Genomic DNA, 20,454 nt, shown 5'->3' on the forward strand with positions numbered 1-20,454 from the left:
CCTAAAGGAGATTAGTCCTGGGTATTCTTTGGAAGGATTGATGCTGAAGCTGAAACTCCAATACTTTGGCCACCTGATGCCAAGAACTGACTCATTGGAAAAGACCCTGATGCTGGGAGGGATTGGGGGCAGGAGGAGAAGGGGACGACAGAGGATGAGATGGTTGGATGGCATCACTGACTTGATGGACATGGGTTTGAGTACACTCCGGGAGTTGGTGATGAACAGGGAGGCCTGGCGTGCTGCGATTCATGGAGTTGCAAAGAGTCAGACACGACTGAGCGACTGAACTGAAGACAAAGCAATGTAGAGAAGAATGTTTGTCCTTTTCTCCTTGAGAGCCCCAGACCACTTTCTCCTCCTGGGGAACCTTGGACATCTTATCAACCCACTGCAGAACTGACTCTCTGAATATACAGGTTTTGTGTGTGTGTGTGTGTGTGTGCGTGTGCGTGCATGTGTACAAATATAAACCACTACTGTTTATTTCCTGAGTCATTAATTTGTGATTATAAACTGCAAAAATAGATCTAAACGCTGTTTTCTCCTTACTCTATCTTTATAGTTGAGATATATTTTAGAATAAGAAATGGTTTCTTCACAGTGACCTCTTGCAGTTAAGATTTTTCTTGCAGAGCTACAAGAAAGCATTGCCTACAACAGGCGTTCATACATTTTTTAGTTTCTGTTTGAAAAACAGTAAAGAAAGGTCAAGTGGCCAAATGTGATAACCCTGGCCACTGCTGTGTTCACCTTGCATGAATTTTCTAAAAGCAAAATACAGAAACAGCTGAGGCCTTTAAAGCAGGGATGGCAGGCATTTTCTGTCAAGGGCCAGATAGTAAATATTTCAGGCTTTGTGGGCCATATGGTTTGTGTCATAGCTATCAATTCTGCAACTGCAGGGCAGGGCTACCACAGACGATATGTACATGAATGAGCATCATTTCTGTGTAACAGAAAGAGGCATGGTTCTGATGTGTCTCTTGAATCATAGTTGGTGGATCCTGATTTAGTGAGTATAAGAACCTTAGTGGACTTTATGATACTGACTGAAAACAATAAGGCAAAATTAAAAGACACAATTTTATATGAAACTAAACATTTTTTACTGGGGTGAAGGGAGGGAAATTTGGATGATTAAGGGAGAGTGGTATATTCCAATAATGGAATTATCTTGATTTTATTCTTTTAGAATCACTTCAGAATTGACACTGTCAGGAAAACAGCCATGTTCCAGCAAGAAGGCCAACTAAGCTCTCCTATAACATAAAGGTAAATATGCTGAACAAACTTTACTTTTAAAAATAACATAACAAGGCATTCCAAACAATGACAGGTGGGGAGAGAGAGAGAAGAGAATCTCCAGTTGTCAAAAACAGAAAAACATCAAAATAGTAAGTATATGACTTGGTTACACCCAGTGCTTATGTTGTGGTGTGTGCATGTGTCTGTGTGTTGGGGGAATACTTTGGGAATACTGTTAACTTGAGGTGGGAAGGTGGTTTTTTTCTTTTTTAAATGCTGAAGTTTGAAAAAGTGTGAGGTATTTCAAATATGCAAGTAGATAATAAAATGACACAAGGCACATCATTGTAGTGGAAACTGTGGCTGGTGAATAGCAGATTTGCCTTGCAGACCAAAGCATGGCCCGCTTCCCCCCACAGCTGAAAGCTAGCACTGTGTGCTGAAATGCTCTCGGCTAAAGAGAACTGTCTTGCCCATACTTTCACCTCTTCTCAGGGTCAGCTGAAAACCTACCTACTTTTGCAGTTTATAGATAGTCAGGTACTTGCCTCAATTTGGGAAGTCTCTGAAGAGTCACCCCAGCTTCAGTCATCCCAGCTTCAGACTTCCCTGAAGGATCAGACGGTACATACCCCTCTTCTGGTCACTTTTCCCTCTGTCCAATTCATTTTTCCTCATTTTCTTTAAGAAGTTCCTCTTGAATGTCCACAAATCATAGTCTCAAATTCTAGTGCCCGGGAAATGGACCTAAGAAAGTCATCACCCACCTTTATAAATATGTATTATTTCTTACAGGTTTCATATACTTTTTTGTTTTCATTGAGGAATTACATATTTTAGACACAATGGAAAACACCTCCATCCCATTATTTCTAAAGAAATTTGCAATCTAAAACTCAGTGTGTATAATTTTCATGAATACTTCTGTATTTTAGCTTAATATTTGTGAATCCACAAGACATTGTTTAATAATTTTTGAAGATGTTGAAACTTCACATATGGTACTACAGAATACACTCTGCAACTTGATTTTTGTTTGTATTAAAATTGTTCTTCAGGCTTGCTTATTTTTATTTTATTTTATTTTTTTTAATTTTATTGGAGTATAGTTGATTCATATTTTGTATTACTTTCAAGTGTATGACAAAGTCAATCAGCCATACACACATATGTATCCAACTTTTTTTTTTAGATTCTTTTCCCATATAAGCCATTACAGAATACTGAGTAGAGTTTCTTGTGCTATATATTATAGTAGGTCCTTATTAATTAACTACATATAGTAGCATGTATATGTTAATCCAACCTCCAATTTATCCCTCCCCTCCTTATCCCTGGTAACCTTAAGTTGGTTTTTTACACCTGTAACTCTATCTCTGTTTTGTAAATGAGTTCATTTGTACCCCTTTTTTAGATTCCACATAAAAGCAATATCGTATTTCCCTTTCTCTCTCTGACTTACTTCACTCAGTATGACAGTCTCTGGGTCCATTCATGTTGCTGTAAATAGTATTACTTCATTCTGTTTTATGGCTGAGTAATATTATATTGTATATATGTACCACATCTTCTTTATCCATTCCTATGTTGATGAACATTAAGGTTGCTCCCATATCCTGGCTATTGTATATAGTACTGCAGTGAACACTGGGGAGCCTGTATCCCTTTGAATTATGGTTTTCTCCAGATATATTCCCAGAAATGGGATTGTTGGATCATATGGTAGCATTGCTTTTCATTTTTAAAGAACCTCCATATTCTTTGCCATAGTGGTTTTACCAGTTTACATTCCCATCAACAGTGTAGAAGGATTCACTTTTCTCCACACCCTCTGAAGCATTTATTGTTTCTTATTTGGGTGATGATCTTGAGATATATACTTGCTGATATAATTAACTCTATAAAATATTAATTATGGTAAAATGTGAAAATATTAACAGCTGATAAATTTAAAATGAAGGCACATTCATATCTGGTATATGGTTTCCTGTACACCTCTTTATATTGACTGCTTCAGGAATACGTACTTTTAGAAAGTAAACTAGTTTAATTCAGAGAGAAAATAAAAGCAAGGAAATCTTTTTTCTCCTCCTACACTCATCTAGTCAGGAGAGCTCAAACTGTACTGCCCAAGAGCTTTTCACAGCATGAGTCAAACAAACCTAATTAACTCTATCAACAGCTCCATACTGGCCTGTTTTCTGTTCTGTCCCATCGTTTTCAAAGGTATACACCACAGAAGAGTAGCCTTGAATCATGCTTTATAAAAAGGTACTCTCTAGTCAAATGATCTATTAATTATGCAAGCTATAGACCTATCTTGTATGTACACTTGCTTCTTCGTGTTAAAGACAGAGAAAATTCTGCCATAAATAACTCTATTAAATTTTTATTTAGCTGGCATTTCCCTTTTGTTTTTTCAACAAGTTTTTTGCTTACAGAGCTCCTAGTGGACTTCCCACAGTACAGAACACTGTGGATGTGCTTCGGTTACCCGTCTAGTTGTAATTTGTTTGGCCACTGCCCATCTTCAAACATTTCATGAGTTACTATGGCTCCATGGTTTGCACTGTCTGTCACCCATGTTGAGTAAAGCTTGCCGTGCTTCTAAAGAAATGTAATATGTTATTTCTGTTGTGTGGACTACCTGAGGCACTCTCTTCCACTAGAGAAGATCCTAATTAGTTAGAATCTCAGCTACTTGAAGGCTGGGTCACTATTTGTGCTATTCACTCTTAATGACTGACCAGTACCTGGCCTATAGGTGGAATTCAATAAATGTGTGCTGAATGCCTACTGGGTGGATGGGTGGATATGTGTCCTCATAGAATTAATGCACAATTATCATATTATATTAAAATCTTTTGTTTATACATTTCTCACACTAAACTGTTTTACAATGACAGGAATTATGGCTGATTTATAATTGCATCTGCAATGCTTAAAACCATGTTTGTTATGTAACAGATGCTCAAGAAATACTATTTGAAATTCTGGGGAGGGGAGAACAAGATGGCATAGGAGTAGGTGGACATGGAGTACAACTCTGTCCATATAAACATCAGGAATACTTCTTCAGACACAAAAGTGCATGCAGAAAACAAGCTGAGCACAGACAGGAGTACCTGACCAGAGGGAAAGAATATATAGAACCACACAAAACTCTGTAGGGCCAAGGAACTAGGGAGAAAAACAGGAGTGTTAGTAGGACTGGAACTGCCCTCGGTGGGTGGGGGAACTGAAGCAGGGGTCTGATCCCCACATTGGGGCAATTATCTGAGTCAGAGGAGAAGCATTTAAGGCTGAGAGTGAAATAACTGATCTGTGGCAGCCTAAATGGAATGAGAATCAGATAGTCCTTGTCACAGCCATACATACCCTGGACAAGGATGCAGGTCTTCTGGAAGGCGCCGAGGCTGGGAGCTGATGTTTAGGGATTGTGGAGCAATCTCAGGCTGAGGGCTGCTGTTGACTGTGGAGAGACTGATCAAGAGGAGGTGAGGGAGGAGACTGTGGTGGGAAATGCCTGAGGAGGAACGCTGAGCAGCCATGGAAGCAATGTGATACTGCTGAGTCATGTGTAGGGGTGGAGTCATCACCATAGCCTCTCTCTTCCCACATGTCAGCATCTGCAGCTGAACAGTAGAGAGGCTGGCCCATCAAATGCCTGATGCACTGAACTACAGAGTAGGACCCCACCCAGGGTGCCCCTTTAAGTGTCTGATGTGCAGATCTACAGAGTAAGACCCCAGCCAGGGGCCCCCCTCTATGTGCCTGATGCACAAAACAACAGAGAAGGATCCCAGGCAAGGGAGCCCTCTAAGTGCCTGAATGGGTGGAGCTATGGAGAAAGACTGGCCAAAGAGGCCTTCTGATCATCAGCTACAAAAGGCTTAAAAAAAGACTCTGTTAGGGCCATCACTCCTGCCACAGAGGCAGTCTGTGTCCCTGCACACTTGGTGCCACCAGGGTCCCCTCAAGCCAAGCAGCTGTGCTACCTTCACACTCAACTTTCACTGGGACAGGGCTGCCACAGGCAAAGAAAGTCTTGCATCTATGCACGCAGGGTTGCTTCGGTAGTGTCTGACTCTGTGACCCTGTACACTGTGGCCTGCCAGGCTTCTCTGTCAGGGAGGGGGGTTGTCCAGGTAAGAATAATGGAGTGTATTGGCCAATACTGGTTGCCATACCCTTCTAGAGCACTATATTTCCTGCTGCCCTAGCCGCCAACTCCCCTGAGTACCTGGTGCTGCCAGAACCTCTGTGACCCAAGCAGCTGCACCACCTCCACACTTGGCCCTCACAGGGGCAAACCCAAGTCCTCCAGGGCAGCTTCAGGAGCAAACTGCAGTAGATGACCCACATGCAGAAGTGGAAATAAAACCACAATTGAAACCCAGGGGCAGTGTGGCTAAGGAAAAAGACCCAAAAGCTTCCCACTAGCTGTATAAGCTGCAGATTAAATCTACAGGATCAACTAGGCAGACTCTGTGTCTATGGAATATATAAAAGGTCATTGAGAGCTCCCACAAAAGAAAACGCAGTAGTTCTGATAGCTGTGGACATTGGAGACAGGAACACAGAGGCGTAGGACCAGATTAGAATCTGAGCTGCCCCCACAGCAGGTCCAGAGATCACCAGTGTTGGAGGGCATCCTGGGGAGGTGAGGTGGACTGTGACTCCCAGCGAGGGGAAGGACTCTGACAGCAGTGACACAAGAAAAACATTTATTATTCTTATGATTTGACTTGCTCTGTAGAATCTTTTGAATCCCCCCCACTTTGTTGTAGTTGTTGATTTCATTGGCACTATGAAACCTAATTAAGCTTCTGAGCTTTTTTTTCTTTTTCTCAGTCACATTTTTTTATTATTGTTATAAACCTCTGCCTCTATGTTGAACTTTTACAGTTCTGTGGAGTTTTCCTTTTTTTTTTTTTTTTCTTTTCTCTCTTTTAATTTTAATTTTTTAAACCTATTATTATTTTCTATACATTTATTCCTTTGCTTTTCCTACTGTTCTTTTCCCCTTGCAGTTAATCTTTAATGTATATAAATATTCTTCATCTACCTCTATTTAGCTTTGCATATCTATTCTTTCTTTTCCTTCTTTCCTTTCCTCTCAACATGTTTGTTTGTTTTGTTTTCATTGCTTTATTCCCCACTTGGCACCTTGCTTTAGTTTTGTTTTCCAGTTTGTGCTTTAGTTAGTTTTGTTCTTAACTGGTAAATATAATATCTGGATTCCTTTGTTTGCCAGGTCAATCTACTGTACTTTATTTTTGTTGGACTATTTTGACTTTGGTCATGGGTGTATATGTATATGTGTATATTCCATTATTTTAATTATTATTTGCTGATTTTGTAACTGCCATTTGTCTGGGGTTCATCTTTGGTTTCTCATTTTTGTATATTTGTTTTAATCTCACTTAATGCCATAACAAACCACTTGTGGAATCTTCACTCCTGACCAAAGATCAAGCCCTGAGCCTTTAGAGAGAAAGCACTGACTTCAAGACCCTAGACTACCAGAGAACTAACTCTAGGGTGTATCAGATAGTGAGAACTTACAAAAGAGAACCACTTGACTACAAGACCTGGCATCACCCAACCACCAGTGGCTGCTTCATCTAAATAACAAACACAACAAAAATACAAACCCAATCATCAGCAGACAGGATTACCACCTCACTCAGCCCTGCCCATCAGAGGAAAAACAGACAAAAACTCAGCACAAATCTCACCCTATAGGAAGCCTACACAAACCACTGGACCAACCTTAAGAGGGCAGAAGCCAAAAGGAAGAAAGATTTCAACCTTGAAGCCTGGAAAAAGAAGACCTCAAACACAATAGGTTAAAAAAATTATGAAAAGGTAGAGAAATACTACACAAATGTAGGAACAAACTAGAAACACAGAAGTTCAAATAAATGAAGAGGAGATAGGCAAACTACCTGGAAAAGAATTTAGAATAATGATAGTAAAGATGATCAAAAGCCTTGAAAACAAAATGGAGAAAATGCAAGAATCAAATAACAAAGACCTAGAAGAATTAAAGAATAAACATACAGATTCAAGCAACACAATTACTGAAATTAAAAATACTCTAGAAGGAATCAATAGCAGAATATCTGAAACAGAAGAATGAATCAGTGAACTGGAAGATAAAATGGTGGAAATAACTTCTGAAGAGCAGAATGAAGTAAAAAAATGAAAAGGACTGAGAATAGTCTCAGAGACCTCTGGGACAATATCAAACACACCAACAGTTGAATTACAGAGGTCCCAGAAGAAGAAGAAAAAAGAAAGGGTATGAGAAAATTTTTGAAGAGATTATACTTGAAAATTTCCCCAACATGGAAAAGGAAATAGTCAATCAAGTCCCGGAGGCACAAAGAGTCTCATAGAAGATTAAACACAAAGAAAAACATGCCAAGACACATACTCATCAAACTATCAAAGACTAAACACAAAGAAAGAATATTAAAAGCAACAAGGGAGAAGCAACAAGTAGCATACAAAGGAAACCCCATATGCTTAATAGCTGATCTTTCAGCATAAACTCTGCAAGCCAGAAGGGAATGGCAGGATATATTTAAAGTGTTGAAAGGGAAAAATCAACAACCAAGATTACAGTACCCAGCAAAGATCTCATTCAATATTGATGGAGAAATAAATTTTGCTTGTCTGAAAAGCTTTTTAAGAGAATTCAGTACCAACAAACCAGCATTACAACAAATGTTAAATGGACTTACATAGTCAAGAAATACAAGAGAAGCAAAAAGAGCTACAAAGATCCCAAACAATTAAGAAAATGGCAACAGGAATGTATATATCAATAATTACTTTAAATGTAAATGGACTAGATGCTCCAACCAAAAGACACAGACTGGCTGAATGGACAAAAAAACAAGACCCATATATATGCTGTCTATAAGAAACCCACTTCAGGCCTAAAGACACATATAGGCTGAAAGTGAGAGGATGGAAAAATATACTCCATGCAAATGGGAAGCAAAAGAAAGCTGGAGTAGCAATCCTCATGTCTGACAAAATAGACCTTAAAGTAAAAAAGATTACAAGAGATAAGGAAGGACACTACATAATGATCAAGGGATCAATCCAAGAGGAAGATATAACAATTGTAAATATCTATGCACCCAACATAGGAGCACCTCAATACATAAGACAAACACTAACAGACATAAAAGGAGAAATTGACAGTAACACAATAATAGTAGGAGACTTTATCACCCCACTCACACCAATAGACAGATCATCAAAACAGAAAATTAATAAGGAAACACATGTCTTAAATGACACATTAGATGAGATGGATCTCATTGATATCTTCAGGACATTCCATCCAAATGCAGAAGAATACACCTTCTTCTCAAGTGCACATGGAACATTGTCCAGAATAGACCACATCTTGGGTCACAAATCAAACCTCAGTAAATCTAAGAACATTGAAATTGTATCAAGCATCCTCTCTGACCACAACACTCTGAGACTAGATATCAATTACAAAAAAAAAAATAAAAAAATTAAGAAACACAAACACATGGAGATTAAACAATACATCTCTAAATAACCAGTAGGTTACTGAAGAAATCAAAAGAATAATTTAAAAATATATAGAAACAAATGACAATGAAAACACTACAACTCAAAACCTACAGGATGCAGCAAAAGCAGTTCTAAGAGGGAACTTTGTAGCAATACAATCCTACCTTAAAGAACAAGAAAAACACTGAATAGACAACCTAGCTTTACACCTAAAACAACTGGAAAAAGAACAACAACAACAACAAAACCTCAAAATTAGTAGAAGGAAAGAAATCATAAAGATCTGAGTAAAAACAAATGAAAAAGAAACGAAAGAAACAATAGTAAAGATTAATGAAACTAAAACCTGGTTCTTTGAGAAGATAAACAAAATTGACAAGCCTTTAGCCAGACTCATCAAGAAAAAAAGAGAAGAATCAAATCAACAAAATCAGAAGTGAAAAAGTAGAGGTTACAACAGACAACGCAGAAGTACAAAGGATTATAAGAGACTATTATGAACAACTATTTGGCAATAAAATGGATAACCTGGAAGAAATGGACAGATTCTTAGAAAAGTTCAATCTTCCAAGACTGAATCAGGTAGAAATAGAAATTATGAACAACCCAATTACAAGCACTGAAATTGAAAAGGAAAGTGAAGTGGCTTAGTCGTGTCTGACTCTTTGTGACCCCATGGACTGTAGCATACCAGGCTCCTCTGTCCATGGAATATTCCAGACAAGGGTACTGGAGTGAGTTGCTGTTTCCTTCTCCAGAGGATCTTCCCAACCCAGGGATCAAACCCAGGTCTCTCGTATTGCAGGCAGACGCTTTACCATCTGAGCCACCAGGGAAGCTGAAATAGAAGCTGTGATCAAAAATCTCCCAAGAAACAAAAGCCCAGGACAAGATGGCTTCACAGGAGAATTCTGTCATACATTTAGAGAGGAGCTAATGCCTATCCTTCTAAAACTCTTTCAAAAAATTGCAGAGGAAGGAACACTTCCAAACTCATTCTACGAGGCCACTGTCACCCTGATACCAAAACCAACAAAGACAACACAAGAGAAGAAAACTATAGGCCAGTATTACTGATGAACATATATGCAAAATTTCTCAACAAGATTTTAGCGAACAGAATTCAGCATCACATCAAAAAGCTCATACACCATGGTTACGTTGGATTTATTCCAGGAATGCAAGGATTCTTCAATATACACAAATCAATCAATGTGATACACTGTATCAACAAATTGAAAGATAAAATCCATATGATCATTTCAATAGATGCAGAAAAAGTCTTTGACAAAATTCAGCACCTATTTTTGATTAAAACTCTCAAAAAATGGGCATACAAGGAGCCTACCTTAACATAGTAAAGGCCATATATGATAAGCCTACAGCAAATATTATTCTCAATGGTGAAAAACAGAAAGGATTCCCCCTAAGATCAGAAACAAGACAAGGGGGTCCACTTTCACCACTATTACTCAACATAGTTCTGGATGTCCTAGCTACAGCAATTAGAGAAGAAAAAGAAATAAAAAGAATGCAGATCAGAAAAGAAGCAAAGCTCTCAGTGTTTGCAGATGACATGATACTGCATATAGAAAACCCTAAAGATGGTATCAGAAAATTACTAGAGCTAATTAGCGAATTTAGCACAGTTGCAGAATACAAAATCAGTACACAGAAATCACTTGCATTTCTACATGTTAACAATGAAAAATCAGGAAGAGAAATTAAGGAGTCCATCCCATTCACCATTGCAACAAAAAGAATTAAATATCTAGGAATAAACTTACCTAAGGAGACTAAAGAATTGTACACATAAAATTATAAGACCATAATGAAAGAAATCAAAGACAACATAAACAGATGGAGGGCTATTCCATGTTCCTGTGTAGGAAGAATCAATATTGTGAAAATGACTGTAGTACCAAACACAATCTATAGATTTAATGCAATCCCTGTTAAATTACCAATGAAAGTTTTCACAGAACTAGAATAAAAGAATTCACAATTCACATGGAGACACAAAAGACCCCGCATAGCCAAAGCAGTCTTGAGAAAGAATGGAGCTGGAGGAATCAGCCTTCCTGACTTCAGATCATACTACAAAGCTACAGTCATCAAGACAGTATGGTACTGGCACAAAAACAGAAATGTAGACCAATGGAACAAGATAGAAAGCCCAGAAATAAACCCATGCACCCATGGGTACCTTATTTTTGACACTGGAGGCAAGAATATACAATGGGGCAGAGACAGCCTCTTCAATAAAGGATGCTTGGAAAACTGGATAGCTACATATAGAAGAATGAAATTAGAACACTTCCTAATACCATACATGAAGATAGACTCAAAATGGATTAAAGACCTAAATGTAAGACCACAAACTATAAAACCCTTACAGGAAAACATAGACAGAACACTCTGACATATATCAAAGCAAGATCCTCTATGACCCACCTCCTAAAGTAATGAAGTGGGAACTGATTAAACTTAAAACTTTTGCACATCAAAGGAAACTATAAGCAAGGTGAAAAGACAATCCTCAGAATGGGGGAAAATAATAGCAAATGAAACAACTGACAAAGGATTAATTTCCAAAATATAAAAGCAGCTCATATAATTCAATGACAGAAAAAACAAACAGCCCAATCAAAAAATGAGAAAAAGACCTAAACAGACATTTCTCCAAAGAAGACATACAGATAGGTAACTTACACATGAAAAGATGCTCAACATCATTCATTATTAGATAAGTGCAAATCAAAACTGCAATGAGATATCGCCTCACACTGGTCTACAAACACTAAATGCTGGAGAGGGTGTGGAGAAAAGGGAACACTCTTACACTGTTGGTGGGAATGTAAATTGATTCAGCCACTATGGAGGACGGTATGGGGATTCCTTAAAAAACTAGGAATAAAACCACCTTATGACCCAGCAATCCCACTCCTAGGCATATACCCTGTGGAAATCAAAATTGAAAAAGACACATGTATCCCATTGTTCACTGCAGCCCTATTTGCAATAGCTAGAACATGGAAGCAACCTAGATGCCCATCGACAGATGAATGGATAAAAAAGGCATGGTACATATACACAATGGAATATTACTCAGCCATAAAAGGAATGCATTTGAGTCTATTCTGAGGAGGTGGAAGAACCTAGAACCTATTAAACAGAGTGAAGTGAGCCAGAAAGAGAAAGATAAATATCATATTCTAACACACATATATATACAGAATCTAGAAAAATGGTACTGAAGAATTTACTCATAGGGCAGCAGTGGAGAGACAAATATAGAGAATAGACTTATGGACATGGGGAGAGGGGAGGAGAAGCTGAGATGTACGGAAAGAGTAAGATGGAAACTTACATTACCATATGTAAAAGAGATAGCAAACGGGAATTTTCTGTAAGAATCCTGAAACTCAAACAGGGGCTCTGTATCAATCTAGAGGTGTGGGATGGGGCGGGAGACGGGAAGGAGTTTCAAAAGAGGGGATATATGTATACCTGTGGCTGATTCATGTTGAGATTTGACAGAAAACAACAAAATTCTGTAAAGCAATTATCCTTCAATAAAAAAAAAAATTTAAAAAAACCTGGTGAAAGGAGAGAAAGAATGTAGAAGGAACTAAAAAAATTGATATGGGAGTGACACTTGGAATATTCTCTCAAAGATGTAATGGGGAAGAAGTGAATAGAATCTGGTTAGAACAGTTAGCCTGTTTAAATGTGAATAAATTATCTTTTAAATCTCTCATGCAATTTTCTTTTTCTCCCATTGTCTCATTTTTATATGGAGAGAGTGGCTCTTAAAAGTAAGTTAATCAGGGATCTAAGAGTCATTTGCTTCCCAGGTGGCTCAGTGGTAGAATCCTCGTGCTGATGCAGGAGATGCAGGAGATATGGGTTCTATCCCTGGGTTGGGAAGATCCCCTGGAGGAAGAGATGGAACCCATTCCAATATTCTTGCCTGGAAAATTCCATGGACAGAGAAGCCTGGCAGGCTACAGTCCGTGGGGTGGTAAACAGTTGGACATGACTGAGCACACGTGCACAAAGTGTCAAGTTTCAGAAGACACTAGATGAAAAACATTTAGTTTGTACAACTTACAAACAGCTTCCAATATTTGTGATGTGCTGGCCGAGCACCAGGATTGCTCTTCTTCAGAGGCAAGATGTACTCCCGGTGTGGATGACTTCTCCCAGAGAAGTGAAAATCTTACAGTCCAACAGCGTGCAGGAGCTAATATGTTCAGAAATTTTGTTATTGGTTATTATTCTATCATAACATGAAAATATTATTATCATTCAGATTGTCATTATTCTTTAATGGTCCTAGTCAATTTTAGATGTCATATCTGATTATGCCACCTTCATCACACTTGATAATCCTTTATTTTCATCCAGCTATTTGATCATTTTTGAACCTGGAACCCAGTATTGTGTGGCAAATATATTCTCTTTTATTATAATCTCTACATAGAATTGAACTCAAACCATGTCTTTAGATAAGATCTTCCACAGAAGATACCACTCCTTTCCCGGTCTCTCAAATAAATCACAAGCATGTTACACTGCTGAAATAACTCAGAGTAAAGTTTGGCATCTTCATCCACTGTGCTGTTTTTCTGGACCACATATTTCTTTATATTATGCAATAGTTTCTATTGCTTGAGGTTCATGCCAGCCTATTATAGCAACCGCTTCAAAAGACACTGATGCTGGGAAAGATTGAAAGCGAGAGGAGAAGGGGACGACAGAGGATGAGATGGTTGGATGGCATCACCAACTCAATGGACATGAGTTTGAGCAAACTCCAGGAGTTGGTGATGGACAGGGAGGCCTGGCTTGCTGCAGTCCATAGGGTCACAAAGAATCAGACACGACTGAGCAACTGAACTGAACTGACTGACCTCTCTATATTGAGGCCATCTACTCACTCCAGTACACTTCTTTTGGTCTTTCCTTCTTCCATCCCTGCCCATCCCCAGAGGCTAGAGCAGGAACTTTTTGGATGTGTTCTATAATTTTCCAAGAATGAATCAGCATATGATTTTGCATCTGTTTGTGTGTATTCCTTCATAGAATGTGACTCCTTGGGAGGAAATACTGACATTTTTTCATTATCATAGCCTAGTATTTGTCACAATCCCTGCCCCCAGTAATTACATTAGTACTTATTTGTTGAATATCTGAATTATTATAGGGTACAGCAAGGCAGTAGGATTCAGGCCTTGATCTCAAACACATCATTAATGTCTTTGATATTTTTCACCAGTGTTCCTCCTGTCTCCACAGAGCTCTCCTAATTACCACTGGCTGCTGTGTTTGCTGGACTTTTGCTCATTTATATTTCTCAGTTTATCATAGTATGTGACTTTTTTTTCTTTTGACTGATTTCCTGGCTCCTGGTTCATGTTCTTACCTCTGTCTAAAGTGAATTATCAGGATTCAGAAGTTGGGTTAAGGGAGAGTATTTAGATAGATAACTGTTAATTCAGTGTAGAGATGACATATTACTGAGTAATACAGAAACTTTTGCTCCCCTGACCATTATCTGGAGACCTTCAAAATTGCAACCTACTATTCTAACTTCAGTACTTAAGCACTTATAACATCTATGAACAGGGGACTTCACCTTAAACTTATGGAATATTTGTATTCTAATTTGGGACTGGATGAATAATCAAAAAGATGATCTCCTATTAAGAAATTTGGCTCATAAAGACTTATAGGTGTCTTACTCAATCTCACTGCTCTGGTGAGAGACTCCTAAATCTACATAACTTTTGGGGTTATTCATATTGCTTTATTTAAACTTCAGACTCTTACACTGACTTCAAATTTGCCTTGTTCTGTTCCTCACAGCTGCTTATTCAGCTGTGTGTTCATTGGGTAATCACCCTGGAAGGCCGACAGAGTCCCTGATGATGCTGTTGCTCAGACATGCAGTCATGTCTGACTCTTTGAGACCCTGTGGACTATAGCCCACCAGGCTTCTCTGTCCATGGGATTTTCCAAGCAAGGATACTGGACCAGGTTGCCATGCCCTCCTCTAGGGGATCTTTCTGACCCAGGGATCAAACCTGAGTCTCTTACATCTCCTGCATTGGCAGGAGGATTCTTTACCACTTGTGCCATCTCTCTACCAAAGCTTATTTATTGCCAATAAAGTCAGCCCAGTGAAACATCACTTCCTCCCCGCAGGCCATAGGTTTCACATCGTGTCCTCCTTACCTGAATCTTGTCTTGATTCTGAGGACCCTGAATTAGACTGAATTTCAACTAAGATCCTTTTATTCAGCATTGACTCATAATTTTTTCTGTACTCTTAAGTGTCAGCTAAATCAAAATAAATTACATCAAACACCTTTACACTGAAGTTGTTCAAATAAAGGAAAAGTTTAAAGAGGCAAGGAACTGATAGATCTCCTATCTCCACAGGTGAGATATATGGACCATCTGCACCTGCTCCCTCTAAAGATATGACATTAAGTTTTTCAGTCCTCTTGATCTATCCCTGACCACACTGTGTCTGTCTGGTCATTTGTCCTGGAGAAAACTAAAGAGGAAATAAAGTTAAGTCTCGGTTTTCTTTCCAAATGAGCAGTTTTCACAACTGTCTTCACAGTTTTACCTTGCTGCATGCAGTTTCCTGGCTAGACACTGGCCATTCACTATTGCCTTCAATCACTCTGCAAGATGGAGCTGAATTTGGAGTAATTTGTTACATATAAATAGATAACTAATACAGTGCTATTTAAAGTTGATGGGGTGTCAAGATGGAGCTGAATTTGGAGTAATTTGTTACATAGAAATAGATAACTAATACAGTGCTATTTAAAGCTGATGGGGTGTGTTGTTCAAAGGGAAGAACCCCTTCCTACTCCATTTGGTATATCTGCCTTTATTTTCCAACTCTGGTATATCATCACATCCCAGCTCCAGCACTTAAGCACCTATACCATCATCCAGACAGTCTTTTTAGCTTAATTCCTCATCATACTCTTAAGAGGGCATGTATGAATCATAGTTTCATTAGTCATTAATTGATTGAAATATTTGTTAGTGCCATCTGTATATGGTATACTTTTTGCTCTCTGCACAGTATTTGGCAAAGACTAATATTGCTGTATATATTTTTCTATACATAACACATGAGGAAACCCCATATATACTGAGAACCATTTTAGGTAACCATCACTGTATAGTCCCTGAGCTAGGTCTCATATTTTCCTGAATTCTCTAAGTTACTTGTCTCTTACTTTTTACATTCAGATGCACCACCACCACCTGTGCACCCCCTGCCCCCGCAACCCCTGGCCCATGGAACTCAATGGACTTACATACTCACATTCTGTTCTATGCCCTGAAATACCAAGTGGTGTTCTATAAAATTTCTCTCTGAACAACTTGTTCTCTGATTCCCAGAATACCAACATGATAATGTTGTAGAGCTAGCCAGGGTATAAATGTGCACCACTTTTATTCTTAAAGAGCACCACTTGAAAAATAAGGGCTTTAAATCATTGTCATGGGAAAGGAGCTCCTATTTCAGAACCAAACATTTTGACTGTTTAGTACATTTAAGCATTTGATGTAGCTCATATGATGATGAAAAAGATTTTTGGTAGTGAAAAGATATTGGTGTTTTTAAAAATCTGTTTGATAAAAACATACCTGGACAAATGATAAGAGAAACAAGCCAAAATAGAAAAAATCTAACCTGAAGACCTTGGGCATATATGGAATTTGACAAAATTCATACATAGTATCCCAATGCGGGGAGTAAGTTCATTGTGTTTCATATGAAGCCACATTAATTGGTACTTTGATCCTATTTTTGAATTCTGGTGCTCTAATTAATTGTGGAACCTCAGAAAAGTAATTTAACTTCTTTAACCTATAAAATAAGGAGTGGTTAGTTCATAAAAAGTGTAAAAGAGTTAATGTGGCTATCAAATAAAACATTTTGTGAATGAATGTAGCAGAGTAGTTAGAAAGTGCCTGGTGATTAATCATCATTGGCTGAATTAACTTCAAGAAGAATATCCTTGGATATATTTCTTAGAAGGTATCTTTATTAGAGATAAGGCATCCTCATTGGAGAATGATTAAATATGGTAAGTTTATAGGGAACATAAGCAGAGATAAGTGCATTTAAGAAAATGATATCTACATATGACACACATTATCTTTTTTTAAACTTTTCATTTTATGTTTGAGTAAAACAGTGTTGTGATAGTTTCAGGTGTACGGCAAAGTGATTTGGCTACACATGTATCTATTCTTTTTCATATTCTTTACCCATTTAGATAGTTAATATTGAGCAGAGTTCCTTGTGTTATACAGTAGATCCTTGTTGGTTATTCATTTCAAATACAGAGGTGTGTACGTGTGATTCCCAAACTATCCTTTCCCTTCATCCTTACCCCTGGTAGCCATAAGTCCATTCTGTAAGTCTGTGAGTCTTTCTATTTTATAACTAAGTTCATTTATGTAATTTCTTTTTAGATTCTGCATATAAGCAAAATATGATATGTCTTTCTCTGTCTGACTTAGTTCACTCAGATGACAATTTCTAGGTTGACGCATGTTGCTGCAGATGGCATTATTTCATCTCTTAATGGCTGAGTAATATTCCATTGTGTATGTGTACCACATCTTCTCTATCCATTCCTCTGTTGATGACATTTAGATTGCTTCCAAGTATTGTCTATTATAAACAGTGCTGCAGTGAACATTAATGTGTGTATATGCATTTGGACCATGTTTTTCTCCAGACATATGCTCAGGAGTGGGATTGTAGGATCAGATAGTAGCTCTATTTTTGCTTTCTTAAGGAACCCCCATACTGTTCTCTGGAGTGGCTGAACCAGTTTATATTCCCACTTACAGTGTAGCAGGGTTCCCTTCTCTCCACACCCTCTCCAGCATTTGTTGTTTGTGGAATTTTTGATGAAGGCCATTCTGGCTCATGTGATGTGATAAGTCATTATAGTTTTGATTTATATTTCTCTAAAATTAGCAATGTTGAGCATCTTTTCATGTGCGCATTGGCCATCTGTATGTATTCTTTGGAGAAATGTCTGTTGAGGTATTCTGCCTTTTTTCTTTTTTTTGATTGGGTTGTTTGTTTTGATGATATTAAGCTGCATGAGCTATTTTTAAATTCTGGAGACTAGTCCCCTATTGGTCACATTTGCAAATATTTTCTCCCCTCCTGTGAGTTGTCTTTTCATTTTGTTTATGGTTTTCCTTGCTGTGCAAAAGCTTTTGAGTTTAATTAGGCTCCATTTGTTTAGTTTTATTTCCATTATTCTGGGAGACTGAAAAGATATTGCTGTGGTTTATGTCAAAGAGTGTTCTGCCTATGTTTTCTTCTAACAGTTGTATAGTGTCTGGTATCACATTTAGGTCTTTAATCCATTTTGAGTTTATTTTTGTGTATGATGTTAAAGATGTTCTAATTTCTTTTTTTTTACTTGTAGCTGTCCAATTTTCCCAGCACCATGTATTAAAGATACCATATTTCCTTTATTGTATATTCTTGCCTTGTTTGTCATAGTTTGACCATAGGTATGAGGGTTTGTTTCTGGGCACTCTACCCTGTTCTATTGATCTATATTTTTATTTTTGTGCCAGTACCATATTTTTCTGATGACTATAGCTTTTAGGGTAGTCTGAAGTCAGTGAGCCTGATGCCTCTAGCTCCATTTTTCTTTCTAAAGATTGATTTGGCTATATGGGGTCTTTTGTGTCTCCATACAGATTTTAAGATTTTAGTCCTAGTTCTGTTAATAAAAGTCATTGGTAATTTGATAGGGATTGCATTGAATCTGTAGATTGCCTTGGGTAGTATAGTCATTTTGACAGCATTGATTCTTTCAATTCAAGAACATGATATATCTTTGTGTTTGTGTCATCTTTGATTTCTTTCATCAGTGTCTTACAGTTTTCTGCATACAACAAAAAGTCAAATTTCCTGAATATGAAAAGCACAGTAAGATGGAAGCCATTGCTTGTGCATGTCCTTCTGGCTCCTTGTATAATACTATCAAAGGGAATATAAGATGCTTTATAACATAAATATAGTGACTGTGTTGTGAAATATATACTTTGCCTCTCATGCTGATTTGTTGTCCAGTTGCTAAATGATGTCCAACTCTTTGCAACCTCATGGACTGCAGCGTGCCAGATTTCCCAGTCCTTCACTGCCTCCTGGAGTTTGCTCAAACTCATTTCCTTTGAGTCAGTGATGTTATCTAAACATGTCACCCTCTGTCACTGCCTTCTTCTCTTGCCCTCAGTCTTACCCAGAATCAGGGTCTTTTCCAATGAGTCAGTTCTTCCCATCAGGTGGCCAAAGTACTAGAGCTTCAGCATCAGTCCTTCCAATAAATATTCAGGGTTGATTTTCTATAGGATTGACTGATTTGATCTCCTTGCAGTCCAAGGAACTCTAAAGAGTCTTCCAGCACAACAGTTCAAAAGCATCTATTCTTTAGTACTCAGCCTTCTTTATGGTTCAAATCTCACATCTGTACCTGGTACTGGAAAAACCATAGCTTTGACTATATGGATGTTTGTTTGCAAAGTGATGTCTCTGCTTTTTAATATGCTGTCTAGGTTGTCATGGCTTTTCCTCTAATGAGCAGTCTTTTAATTTCATGGCTGTAGTCACCATTTGAAGTGATTTTGAAGCCCAGGAAAATAAAATCTGTCAGTGTTTCCACTTTTCCCCATCTGTTTGTTATGAAGTGATGGGACGAGAGTCCATGATCTTAGTTTTTTGAATGTTGAGTTTTAAGCCAGCTTTTTCATTCTCTTTCACCTTCATCAAGAGGCTCTTTAGTTTCTCTTCACTTTCTGCCAGTAGCTTGGTGTCATCTGCATATCTGAGATTGTTGAAATTTCTCCCAGCAATCTTGATTCCAGCTTGTGAGTCATTCAGCTCAGCATTCACATAATGTACTCTGCTGGTAAGTTAAATAAGTAGGATGACAATATACAGCCTTGACGTCCTCCGTTCCCAATTTTGAACCAGTCCATTTCCCCATGTCCGGTTCTAACTGTTGCTGCTTCACCTGCATACATGTTTCTCAGGAGACTGGTAAGGTAGTATGGTATTCCTATTTCTTGCAGAATTTTCCACAGTTTGTTGTGATCCACTCCGTTAAAGGCTTTAGCATAGTTAGTGAAGCAGAAGTGTATATATATATACACACACATATATATATGTACATGTATGTATATATGTATACATACATACACACATATATAGGAATTCTTCTTGCTTTTTCTATGATCCAGTGGATGTTGGCAGTTTGATCTCTGGTTTCTCTGCCTTTTCTGAATCCAGCTTGTGTGTCTGGAACTTCTCAGTTCACATATTGCTGAAGACTTGCTTGAAGGATTTTGAGCATTACCTTGTTAGCATGTGAAATGAGTGCAGTTGTGTTTGAACGTTCTTTGGCATTGCCTTTCTTTGGGATTGGAATGATAACTGACCATTTCCAGTCCTGTTACCACTGCTGAGTTTTCCAAATTTTCTGGCATATTGAGTGCAGCACTTTCACAGCATCATCTTTTAGGATTTGAAATAGTACAGCTGGAATTTCATCACCTCTGCTAGCT

The 20,454-nt window shown here is 38.1% G+C and overlaps 1 long non-coding RNA gene across 1 annotated transcript in view; it reads left to right on the forward strand.

Annotated features, from left to right (window-relative positions):
• The window catches only part of LOC122446444, a 266,873-nt gene that overhangs the window by 98,999 nt on the left and 147,420 nt on the right, over nt 1-20,454 (forward strand). Inside the window, exon 2 of the long non-coding RNA XR_006270873.1 lies at nt 1,196-1,275. This is a non-coding gene — a long non-coding RNA (uncharacterized LOC122446444). The remainder of the gene's footprint in view (nt 1-1,195; nt 1,276-20,454) is intronic.

This window comes from Cervus canadensis, chromosome 8 (genome assembly GCF_019320065.1).
Source record: "Cervus canadensis isolate Bull #8, Minnesota chromosome 8, ASM1932006v1, whole genome shotgun sequence".
Classification (NCBI taxonomy): Eukaryota; Metazoa; Chordata; class Mammalia; order Artiodactyla; family Cervidae; genus Cervus; species Cervus canadensis.